Genomic DNA, 13,322 nt, shown 5'->3' with positions numbered 1-13,322 from the left:
AGTAATAAATAAGTTAGAAATATACTTTTATTTTAAAATGTGCTTCTAAAAATATACTTTTATTTTTTCACGTTTCACTTTATATCTAAAATATTTTTTTATGACTTTTTCATATTAAATTATTTTAATTTTATTATATTATGTGAAATCATTTTTTAATCATGTTTTGTTATTTATTAAAACTTATATTTATTTTGGTCATTTTACAACCAAACTTGCTTTTACTCAATCATAATCCAAGCAATCTTTTACCAATCTCACTTTTAAAAGCTAACTTTTCTGAACTCCAATCCAAACACAATTCAGCTTATTCAATTTAGCTTTTACTCAATTTCATTTTTTCATAAGTTACTTTTTCAATAAGCTGCTTTTTCAATCGCTGATTCAAACGGACCCTATATGTTACCTCAACAATGTGTGTGTGTGTCTATATATATCTGTGTGTGTGTTTTGGGCTTAACTCGTGGTTGATATTGATAATTAAAAAGGATTACATATTTACGATAAATTGAATGGCTCAAATTGCAAAAGGAAGCCATGAAAAGGAAAAAATGGGTCTTAAAACATTAATTATTTTGAAGTTAGTTTTGATAGAGAAGAATGATCTTGTAATTAATGTGATCTCATTATTATATGAGATCTAAGAAAATAAATCATATCAAAATAATATCAAACTCAATTAATAGTTTGGTTTTAATGAAAAGGGTTTTGGATGATTAAGTATGAGGACTTAAGTTTGAAAGAAAATTTACTAATGAGTCTTTTTATTTAAAATTTTAAAATAAATCATATTAGTAATAATTTCATTTTTTTTATTGATAATTATGAGTGCATTGAGAAATTTCAAACAAAATGCTCGTAAAGGAAGGAACATGACCAGAAATTATTAATGAGAAAGGAAGCTTGTATGTTTTGAATTAAGAGAGGAAAATAATTTACCAAATTATTGAAGATGACATTTTTTGAAAAATTAAAAGTTATTATTCAATTTGAAAAACAATAGAGTTGGCCAATAAAAATTGAAAAATAAAATAAGTAATCATGGGTTTTTATTTGGAAAAATCGTAAAAAAAATTATGAAATTAGAAAAATTATAAATTGGGGACTCATAATAATATTAGTATGGGTTTTGATAAGAACCTGTGTATAATTTTTTTAATTCCATGGTTTTTTTTAGCGATATTCCCTTCTTATTTCCCGATTTTGTGCGAAAACAAAAAAATCGAAAAGTTTCTCAATTTTTTGCCGCCTTCTTCCCCCCGCTTCCTTCGTGTCCGCCCGAAGCTACCGGTGCTAGAGTTCGCGACGGTAGCGTACTGTCTATCCTTCGCACCCCATACAAGAATAACAAGCTTGCTCGAAAGGAAGCTAGTTTAACTTCATCTCTTCGCTGCTTTGTCTGTTGAATCTTTTTTTAGTTCCGTACGCCCAGGTACACTCCAGATTGTCTCTGCGCAACAAGTGAACTTGAGCTGCAACCTCAATTAGCAACTCATTCCTTCCATATTTCTGCTTTTTTTTTTTCCTCTGTTTACAACGAGTTTTCTGTAGTTTTGACTTCAACTGATGAGTCTTAGGGGCCGGAGGTTTTGCAGTTTTTGGAACCCTAGAAAATTTCTTGAGCTGGATTTACTGTGAATTGCATGTTCTAGTATTTTACTTCATTGCTGAAATGTAAAGACAAGTGCTATGTCAGCGTATTGTAGTGTGAAATGTTGTGATTTTTGAGATAGACTGATCATTTGGGGAATGGCCTTCTTTCTTGTTTGAGAATGTAAGATTACTTGGCCTAGAAAGCTTTTACCTAGCAGTTGGGAAGTGGGTGATTGTTCGTTTGTGGGTATACAATTGCATTCATAATACTGGTTAACTTATTGTGATGATTTTGCATCTTTTAGTTCGGTGGATTTCTTTGTCGTTATCTTAGAGGCTGTTCTTCAACAGCAAGGAAGTTTCTAAATCCAATAAAACAACGCTTCCCTAGCGTTGTGGTTCCTGATATTCTGAATTGTTTCTTTTGCGTTTGTAAAAAACGGTGCTGATGGATTTTGTAATTGCTTCTATAGGTCGGGTTATGACACTTTCAAGATGCACATAAAACAGGTAACTTTACTGTAAAATGCGTTCTTGAATCTTGATTTCATTTGATTTTTTCAGATTTGATCCCAATAGGTGGATATGGATTGGATGCAGAAAAGAAATGTGATTCCCTTCTTGTATTACACAGACTGACTCTCTTCTAGGCGTCCTTATATTTTTGACATGCAATTTTCTCGATCAATTCTTGTGCCCCTATTGCACCTACCCGTAGCTACTGTAAAAATGATGGGACAAGAATTTATAGACTACCTTTTCAAAGATTGGTCTTCCCTGGGGTTTGTAAATCTTTTAGTGGTGGGGTTTAATTATAATGTAAACCTGAATAATAGAATGTTGAAGTCTCCGATTTTGCTGAGGATAGATATCACAAACTCACAATTTACTCTCCTTGATACTCAGGCAAGTGTATCATGGCTGAGACTGTAGTTTGATGTCATTTTGGTGGCATGTCTGTTTTTCTGGTGTCTTGTTTGTTTTATGTTAGGGGCATTTGCCCTTTCTATTATTAGTCAGAGTTAGTTGGAGAGGGTGGTCTGGCTCACAAGCAATGGCCCTAATGGGGAGTGCTGCTATAAGCACATGGCCAAACCTAGTAGGATTTTGAAGAATTTTCGTATGAATTGAATCTTTTCATTTTGGTTGATTTTTTGGTCTTTTCATGCTACTTTATATGGCTCCTATTCTGATCTGATTTGTTTCTAAATTTGTTTTTGGATGTTTTCTTGGTGTTGTGGTGCAGGTTATAATTGAAGGCTTTAAGAGTTACAGAGAGCAAATTGCCACAGAACCATTCAGCCCTAAAGTTAATTGTGTTGGTATTGGTCCTATCTGAAACCTTCGAATTGCTTTTTCTCTGTTGCAAGATAATAATTCATGGTGCATGATGTGGACACGGTATGCAGAAATGTCATGATCAGCTCAAACTCAATTAAGTAGAAAATTAAGGCAATTTGGAATGAACCTTTTAGTTAGCTTTTTTATATTTATATGTATGCATATATGCTTGTATATACTTGGTGAAGTTTTATATGAATATATCTGCATAAACTGACATGTTTGTTCAGTATGAAAAAATATTGAGAGGTGTGATAATGATTATCAAATGTTTGATGCTGCTTTAAGAAACCTTAGTATATCCAGTATTGCAACTTCATCAGCCTCTGAAGTTAGTGGTCAAAACATGCTCCAAGCATTAGAGAGTCAGAATGGTTTAATTAGCTGTGGAAAGCATTACATGATTATGATTATGCTACATTTGATATTAGCGCTGTCTATGTTCATTCATTAAGCAAGTGGCTGTAAAAACTGTTTTGGTTGCTGCGAGTCTCTGTTCACTCCATTTTCCTTATTTTCATCACTTGTACTTTAGCTCATCTTTCTTCATCAAATCTCATTAACTGTAAGAATTATTCGCGAATATCATTTTCCATTTTGCACCTTTTACCTTTCTAGAGACTTGTATTGATGATATAAACCGGTGAAGTTAATAATATTTAATTGAGTTCTTTACAGTTGGTGCTAATGGATCTGGGAAGACAAACTTTTTCCATGGTAAGTTGAATTCTCCCCTGCTTGCTTCTCATTTCATCCATTCTTTTGGGGACATTCTGTTTTTGGGTTAAAGTAACTGAAATTAGATCTCTCGCCTCTGATTGAAAACCTTTGCCTTTTCTTTCTCTTGTTTCTAGCAATTCGCTTTGTGTTGAGCGATCTGTTTCAGAACCTACGCAGTGAAGATAGGCATGCACTACTCCATGTATGATCCATTTCATATCACTTTTTCAGGTTGTGTTTTTTAGCATTACTAATCTTTTCTAGGATTTTAATTATGCTTAAGCGAACCATTTTCTATACAGGAGGGAGCTGGACACCAAGTATTATCTGCATTTGTGGAGATTGTATTTGATAATTCAGACAATCGCATACCGGTAACCTTTTAAGGCTAATGATTTATCTTTTAGGCGGCATGAGTTGGACCATTTTGTATTTCATTTCAACTTAATTTGTTTAAATTACTTCGTGGTTTCATTTTGTTAATGTTGTTATAAGGGTGAATGACACCAACATTTGCAACTCATCTTTTAGCAAAATTTTTTGGACTTAACTGTCATTAAATTATTTTTTGGGACCTAAGTGCCATTACCCCTTATTATAAACCATAGTAATTTATTTGTGTTATACTTGTTTGCTTACTATCTTAGCTTATATCTGAACCTCCGGACAGGTTGACAAAGAGGAAGTGCGCCTACGCCGGACTATTGCTTTGAAAAAGGATGAGTATTTTCTAGATGGAAAACACATAACGTGAGTTTAGATTATTAAATTAGGGCATTTTATTTATTCTTATATTTCATTGTCAGATAACAATAGATTATAGTTTATGCTATCTGATTCTGACTTAAGCCCTGAGCCCTAAAGAAACATGGTAAATAATCTGTAGGAAAACTGAAGTGATGAATTTACTTGAAAGTGCTGGATTCTCTCGCTCAAACCCTTACTATGTTGTTCAGCAAGGGAAGGTATTGGTGCATTTTGGTTAAACTTGGGGTGGATTTGAATATATTTGTATTGATATATCTTGAAGGCTTGAGTTGTAAATTTATTCTCCCATACCTTGGCACAGATAGCATCACTGACTTTGATGAAAGACTCTGAACGACTAGATTTACTGAAGGAAATTGGTGGTACTCGAGTTTATGAGGAGAGGCGTCGTGAAAGTTTGAAGATAATGCAGGAAACTGGCAAGTCTTTCATCGTGGGATTGATATTTAATATTTATTAATCATTCTTCTGATGATCACCTATGTTTTCCTGTTAAGCAGGAAATAAAAGAAGGCAGATCATTCAAGTTGTCCAGTATTTAGATGAAAGGCTGAAGGAGCTAGATGAGGAGAAAGAGGAACTTAGAAAATATCAGCAGCTTGACAGGCAGAGAAAATCCTTAGAATATGCTATTTATAACAAAGAAATTCAAGATGCTCAGCAAAAACTGGCAGAGGTTATCTATGTTAAATGCTATAACATTTATTGATATTACATACTTTCTTCCTTTAGTGCTCTTTATCTGTCTTTACCCCTCTTGTTTTATAATTAAATTGTCAATTGTAAATATTTTTGGGTTAAGGTATATCCTTTTTGTTCTTAAATTTTGATGCTTGTTCTGAATCCATGTGATGTCTATTGGGTTATGAAAACAAAATGTTCAAACCACTCTTATGGAGGCATAGTATTTTTTGTGCCATCTTTTTGGGTTTAACTTGATGAAATGCAACTATCATAGTTTTCTTAAAAATGTTTTTATTCCAAGGACTTGGAAATTTAATGGTGTCATTAAAGTACTTGAATGCTGTAGGGAATGAATAACATTGTTAAGATAGAACCTAGATTCTCTTTGGCATATAAGATGAACTTGACATTACAGAGGCATCAAAGTCATGATCTTTTATCCAGGTTTTGTAATTTATGTGTTCCAGGTCCTACGGACTGCTGGATTTCCTTTTTCTCTAAAGAATAGTTAATCTATTCAGGTAGAGGAAATGCAAAGATGAAGTAATCTGTGAGCTTATAGTGAAAGAATAAAATCAGTGGTTTTGATATGTTTAACAGACCTAGTCTATTTGTCAGTGAATACCATGTCTCTTCCTGCATTTTTAGCAGGGAACAGAAAAGAGATAACAAGGTGGCAAAAATACAAGTGATTCGATGAGATAATTATTTCATCTGTTAAAATTCGGACCTTTTTTATGGACAATTTTGGACATTTTGATTCTCCATCATGTAGATGTTAAAAATTTTTCATTTTCTTTTAAAGCAGAGACCATCCTAACCTTGTTTGTTTCGGGAAACATGCACATCAAATCATGTTTTGTTACATTGTGTGCCTTATGTACGTATTTGTGTTCTAATGTTGTGTTGTTGAGCTCTGATTAGTATAACTTTTTAATGGAACGGGATATGCATTAGTCTGCTTATCCTTTTCTTTTTAGTGTAATTCAAATGAAATGCCATATGGTGGTTTGCATGCAACTACATGACAGTGCATCCTTTGGCAGCATTAGTACAGTCACTAGAATTCAAACTGCTTGATCAATTACTTCCCCATCAGTATCCTTTCAATGCTAATTTCAACCTAGATCGGCATCAATTACCCAAAGTTTGTGGAACCTCTATTTGTGTTCAAATTCAGAAAAATCAATATGGGGTCTTAACCTGACAAGTTAAGCTTTGGTATTGGATGACCCTACGTGCAGTATTTGAGCCCCTAGGGCCAAATAACATGGAGGTCATCCATCCCTACTTTCTTTATTAAATTAAATAAAATATTATTTTTAGTTATGATGGACTTTGTGCTCTGGTCATGCTTCAAGCCCAAAGGACATTTATGCATAGGGGTGTATTTAAAGATTTGAATAAAACTAATTCTTGGCCTTTACTCAACAGCTTACGATTTTCACTTGAAATGGTCATTGACAACTAGCAAAACATTACCTGTGGTGTTCATATACTGATTGTACATGTGTTATTTAGGAGAATAACTTGACCTCTGGAAGTTTTATTTGGTCGAGAGCAGTTGGCTAATTTGATCGAGTGTTCTTTCAGCGTTTTCAGTACTGTGGTGTGATTCAAAATAAAATAATATTGGTTGCAATTATTTGCACTCTATTGGTGAATTACCTTTTTTGTTGCTCATCATTGATGTTCTCAAACATGACCCTAATAATTTACAGTTGTATACTTTTTTCTTTCCCTTTTCGTTTGTGCTCTTTTAGAATTGTGAGCTCTGACACTCAGACTTTTTTAGATAGAAGAAGCTCGAGTAAAGGTTTCTGAGTTATCAACAAAGAAGTATAATGATGTCCTTGATGCAAATGAGAAGACCAGAGATTTAGAAAATACTTTGAAAGACATAACAAAAGAACTTCAAAGTTTAAATAAAGAGAAAGAAATTATGGAGAAGAGACGAACAGAGGCGTTAAAGAAGCACACTGAGCTTGAGCTTGATGCCAAAGACCTACAAGAGAAGATCTCCGGAAATATCCGAGCCAAAGTATTATTTTGATATATCCTATTATGAAGTTTTTGAATATAATGGTTCTCTATCTGATCCATTTTTTTTTGCCTTCATGCATTCAGGAAGATGCGGTAAGACAACTAAAAATACTTGAGGAAGAAATTCAGGACTCAATGAGTGAACTTGACAAAATCAGTCCTTTATATGAGAATCAAGTTATACAAGAGAAAGACATTACCAAGCAGTACGCTGTACTTCAATTTAGTTGATTTTTTGCGACACTACCTTTGTGATGTACATTTATTTATTTTTCTTCTATGTCATTATTGTATCCCTTTTGTTATCTAAAATTGTTATCTTTATGATATGTTACGTCAAATTTATTTAAGGACTTCTGGCCCATGATGATGGGAGCATCAGTCATTTAAAGTTTACTTTCTATCCTGTATGATATTTGCTGTTCATCACAACTGGTTCATTTTGCTTGTTCTTTCTTTTTTTTTTTGGGTTGATAGAAAGATATATGTTTGGTATATTGATCAAGTCGTATCAATATTTACACATATGCACATGCATCTGACACATCTTAACTAGGTAGTGTTGCGAGATCCATGTAGCTGACCCCATTATACTGCTTGTATGTACATGATCCTGCATCTGCTGCAATGGAATTTTTAACCTATTGATAGAAGTATCAGTGGACTCTAATGTTTATGATGTAGAAAGGGGGCATGAAGAAAGAAGAGAGGAGAGAAATAGGAGATGGAGAGAATGAGAGGAACTAGGGAAAGAGATCAGAACTGAATTACTCTGCATATGCAATAACAGCAACAACATAACATCCACTCTGATTGCCTAGCCCCTTATGTATACCTCTAGGCTAATGGTTATGCACGCCACTTATCATAACTAGCATAACTAACAACTAACTTAACTAATTCTTATATTTATCATTATTATTTATATGACAGTTTATTTCTCATGAAAATGCTTTTCTCCCCCACAGAATAATGGAGCGTGAGAAGAAGCTGAGTATCCTTTACCAGAAGCAAGGACGTGCGACTCAGTTTTCCAGTAAAGCTGCTCGCGATAAATGGCTTCAAAAGGAGATTGATGATCTTGAACGAGTGCTTTCTTTGAACCTGGGGCAGGTATGGGTTCCTTTATTTGTTTGAGTATTTAATATTTCTAATAGTGTAAGGGACACTTGAATAGACTATTTTGATATGTAAAATTATCATCTTTTTCTTGTGTTTCTTCTCCTGTCAATTTCTTCTTGGTGTTCTGTTACTTGAAATCGTGTTAAAATTTTATGTTGTAGAGTCTTTTATATGTTTTGGTGAAAGAAAGACTGTAAAAGAATGAAGGAATAATCTAGCAGATAAGATATTCACTTGCAAGAAATTAAAATATTTCAAATCTAAAACATTCGGTTAAAGAGCTCATATAAGCAAAAGCTTGCTGTTGTCTTCGTGCATCATTTAAGCATATTTCTAAGGAAGACTCATCTAACTGCCTTGTCATTAGAAGAGTAAAGAGGGGAAGGGATTGTACCTTAGTTTTTAGATTTGCATATTCTGGTGTATATAAATTAATTATTTTGCTGTCTCCTCTTAAACCCAGATGTATTAAATGATCCTTAATGTTGTTTTCTATATTTGTTTTAGTATTTTCTTAGGTTAACTAGTATTTCTGGCTCTGCTTAACAAACATTTATTTATTATGTGTTTCTACACGTATAATAAATCATTTATGTCAAGTTGGTTTACCTCTTTAATATGTCTCTTGTTTGACTGACATCCCCCCCCCCCCCCGGCCTGGTGTTTTGGGAAAACAGGAGCAAAAGCTCAGGGAAGAAATTGATCGGCTAAATGGTGAACTACATAATTGTGATGAGTATATTAGGAATCAAAAATCAAACATTACTGAGGTGGAGTCCCACATTGCTAAATCGCGTGAAGATTTTAATCATCGAAGAGTACAAAGAGACAAGTTGCATGATGAGCGGAAGTATGTTCTGTTTTACAATTTATTCAGTTCAGATTCCAGAGTCTAGTTCTGATGATTTGAAGTACTGTAGGTCTTTATGGGCCAGAGAGAATGGACTTACTTCTGAAATTGATAAGCTGAAAGCAGAAGTTGAGAAGGCTGAAAAGAGCCTTGATCATGCGATTCCTGGAGTCAGTAATCTATTTTTTAAACTTATTTGAGCATCTTATTTCTGGATTTTACTGTTTAGCTTTGCAAGAAAGCGGGTAACAACACTTCTTTGCTTGTTTATTTTAAAATGTTGAGTAAGTAACTAGACTATTTATCTCAACTGAGGAATTCACTGGAGAAACCTGAATCCAAAGCGCAAAGCCTTTGACATGTTATGTTCTAGTTAATTTCTGACAAGACAACATCTTTCATGTTATAAATACCCTGCTTTAATTAACAAAAGTTCCCGAATGTATGTAAATCTATGCCATTCACTCTGCATTCTTAGAATAAATCACCACTTGAATACATTTACATTGACTTGAACGTGTTATTACAACTTTATCTTAGACATATGTGTACAGAAAAACTGTTTAGTTCTTGATTTTGGTGATCTTACTGATATCAGGAACAGTGTAAAACTCAAATGATGGAAGATAAAATTTCAATGACATGAAGTGAGGCAGAGTCCTGATAATTATGCTTGATATTTCCATCTTTGTCTCCATGTTTGCCCTTTCCATTTAATACTGGGCACCTTAGAGTGCTCAGTTTCTGGGGATAGTTGTTGACAACCTGTCTTTTTTCCAGTTCACAGTTGATCTGTCATGCTACGTAAATAGATGTATTCATGGCAAATAGTTATTTTTTGTTTTCAAATTGAAACTTTCTTGTAATCATCAGGATGTGAGAAGAGGGTTGAATTCAGTTCGGAAAATCTGCAGAGAGTATAGAATTTCAGGAGTTCATGGTCCAATCATTGAGTTGTTGAACTGTGATGAAAAATTTTTCACAGCAGTTGAAGTCACTGCAGGAAACAGGTGTGTGACATTTGTCCTAATTTTTATACCTGGTATGTGAATTTATATATGCTTCACCAAGCAGAAATATCGGGGAGCAGGATAGTAAGTTTGCTTTTACTTGGTTATTTGTTGATCTTGTAATTGTTATTGCTGTTGTCTCTTTGCTGGTTTCATATCATTGCATTCCTTGATCTTTGGCTTCTTTGTACGTCTATTTTGATGTTTCCACTTATCATCCTTGTTTGAACAGCTTGTTTCATGTGGTTGTGGAAAATGATGACAAGTCAACCCAGATAATTAGACATCTTAATTCTCAGAAGGGCGGGCGTGTTACTTTATCCCACTTAATCGAGTGAAGGCTCCGACTGTCACTTATCCTCAGAGTTCTGATGTCATACCGCTTCTGAAGAAATTAATTTTTAAACTTGATTATACTCCAGCATTCAGTCAGGTTAGCTTTATTGCAAATGCTGTGTCTTATTTAATGTGAATACTGCTATACCGGTTCTATCTGGTTTATGCCTAGGAGTTGGTCTGTTCTATTTTAAATATAACTTGAGGAAGCCTTGTGTCAAACTTTCAATTTATGTAGTCAAACTGTTTCAGTGTGTTTCTTGTTTCAATACACTTCAGTTCTATATCTGTGCAGCAGGCAGAGATTTCCCGTGGCTTTAGAGGTTTTTGTATCTTGATTTTTTTTTTTTTGGCTTTTGTGATGCTAAACATGTTCAATTCTTCAAATAATGAGCTTCCGTACCTGGAAGTGGACATTTGCATGTGCTCCTGTTGTTTATTTAATTAGGTAGATGCCTCCATTTAACTATGTTTGATTGCTAGATCTCCCTTGACATTGCTTCTGACATTTCTCCTAGGTATTTGCTAGAACAGTTATCTGCAAAAATATTGATGTTGCGTCAAGGGTTGCTCGTACTGATGGTCTGGACTGCATAACATTGGAAGGTTGGGTTTGAACACTTAAAAAGGTTGTCTTCATTATTTTACCTTGTTTTTACCTTAACAAGTTGCTGGTCATCCCTACTTCAGGTGATCAAGTGAGCAAGAAAGGTAGCATGACTGGGGGATTTTATGATCATAGGCGATCAAAATTGAAGTTTATGAATATTATTAAGCAGAATGCAGACTCTATTCGCATGAAGGAGGAGGAATTAGAGAAAGTTAGACTTGAGCTTCATGATATCCTTTCATGTTTATAATCTATCAATTAGTTGTTGCAAATGACATTTCTTGTGTCAATGGTGTTGATATCAAGAGGGATTTCCACCATCGTTGTTTCCGCTGAACTAATCTTACAGATAGACCAGAAAATCACTACACTTGTTGATGCGCAGCAGAAATTTGATGTTGAGCGGGGTCATGGTAAATCAAAACTGGATCAGCTTAAGCAGGACATTGCGAACGCCAAAGCAGAAACAACTAATTTCTAAAGCACTTGAAAATAAGGTGTTATTGCAGTTATAGACTATCTATGCCTTTATTTTGAGAACTTCTCTTATATCGGTCATTCTTTTTTTTGATTTTTTTTTCCGAGTGTTTTAGCTTTGCCTTCATTGCTTGTAGGAGAAGTCACTTGCAGATGTTCAGAATCAAATTGATCAGCTTCGAGCTAGTATGGGAATGAAAAGGGCTGAGATGGGCACAGAGCTCATTGATCACTTAACACCCGAGGAAAAGAAACTCTTGTCAGATTTGAATCCTGAAATCAAAGAACTTAAAGAGAAGCTTGTTGCTTGCAAGACTGATCGTGTGAGGTTGATGTTTGAATTCTCTGGTGCTTGAAATCTTTTAATGGTCCCTTGTCCTATATTAACTTCAACTTTGCAGACTGAAGCAAGAAAGGCAGAACTGGAAACTAATCTGACAACTAACCTTAGGAGAAGGAAACAAGAGTTGGAAGCTGTAATATCATCCGTGGAAGCTGACTCTCTGGTTGTTGATGCTGAATTGAAGGGACAGGAACTTAATGATGCTAAACTACTGGTTGAAGATGCAACAGAGCAGCTAAGAAGTGAGGCCCTCAATCACTGTTGTCTCTTATATATATGTATATATATTTGAAACACAATTTGTATTTCCTTCTGACCAAATTATCTTTCTCAGGGGTTTCTGATAGTATAAATGATCGAATGAGGCAAAGTAAAAAGATTAAAGATGAAATGAATAAATTGAAGGTAGTAACTCTTTTATAATTGTTTGGTGGTGGCGATTTTGGCTGCTCCTCTAATGATTACATATGACTGTAGGCTTTGGAGGATGATTATGAAAGGAAACTTCAGGAAGAAGCTAAAGAATTAGAGCAATTGCTGAGTAAAAAAAATATTTATTCTGCTAAAGAAGATGAATGTACCAAGAAAATCAGGGAACTGGGTCCATTGTCATCAGATGCTTTTGAGACGTAAGCCTTCTCATATGTTTCTTTTTTTATTCCCCTTTTTTTTTTGTATTTTTAGTTACAAGGAGAACATTTTGAGTGTTAGACAACTAAAAACTATTGTCTAGAGAAACCAAAGAGAAACTATTACATAACATGGTAGAGTGCTCCAATTAAATATTTGCTAAGGGGACTGTCCTTAGTTAGCTTCATTTCATCACGAGAGGCAAAGCTGAAGTTCTTTCCTTAAACAGTTTGTCATAAGCTATTTAAAGTTTTGCACTGTCTTTGTTAAGCCTTGCAAGCTAAAGCGACAGCATTTTGCATATATTTATGATTCTTCCATCTGATTCCAAGGGTCCCGATTTGGCATGCTAAAATTTTGAAGTTGTGCTGAAATGCCTTATATCTATGAAAAATACACCAAACAGCTTATTGCAGAGTCTGAAACGCATGGTTATTGCCCTTTTTATTTGCCTGGACAGTGTTAACATAATTTACCCCCTACCTTCGTGCCACTTAGTCCATTGTCTTGTTGGTTCAATTAATTTCCTTTTCAGTGTTTTTTTTTTTTTTTTGGGTTTAAAACCTTTTGACTTTGCTACTGCACCGTCATTTTGTTGGTAATTACCAAGAGATGGGAAACTGTTATAGTTTAAAGCTTGTTGTATTCACAATATTTCATGACCTATATATTTTGAATTTCTCTAAAGAGAATTTGTTTTTTTCCCCTCTTGCAATGGAATCTATAGGTACAAGCGGCGAAACATCACCACAAGAATTGCACACAAAAATGTGCACAGGTGCAATGATCAGTTGC

General features: G+C 34.4%; 1 pseudogene; it reads left to right on the top strand.

The window, feature by feature from the left end:
• The first annotated feature begins 1,243 nt into the window (after positions 1 to 1,243).
• On the top strand, positions 1,244 to 13,318 carry LOC114745867 (structural maintenance of chromosomes protein 3-like; annotated as a pseudogene).
• The last annotated feature ends 4 nt before the right edge of the window (positions 13,319 to 13,322 follow it).

The sequence above is a fragment of the Neltuma alba genome, unplaced genomic scaffold (assembly GCF_004799145.2).
Source record: "Neltuma alba isolate B1F8T4 unplaced genomic scaffold, ASM479914v2 tig00004850_pilon, whole genome shotgun sequence".
Classification (NCBI taxonomy): Eukaryota; Viridiplantae; Streptophyta; class Magnoliopsida; order Fabales; family Fabaceae; genus Neltuma; species Neltuma alba.
The sequence above is the reverse complement of the archived record's forward strand: the minus strand, read 5'-3'. Positions and strand labels throughout refer to the sequence as shown.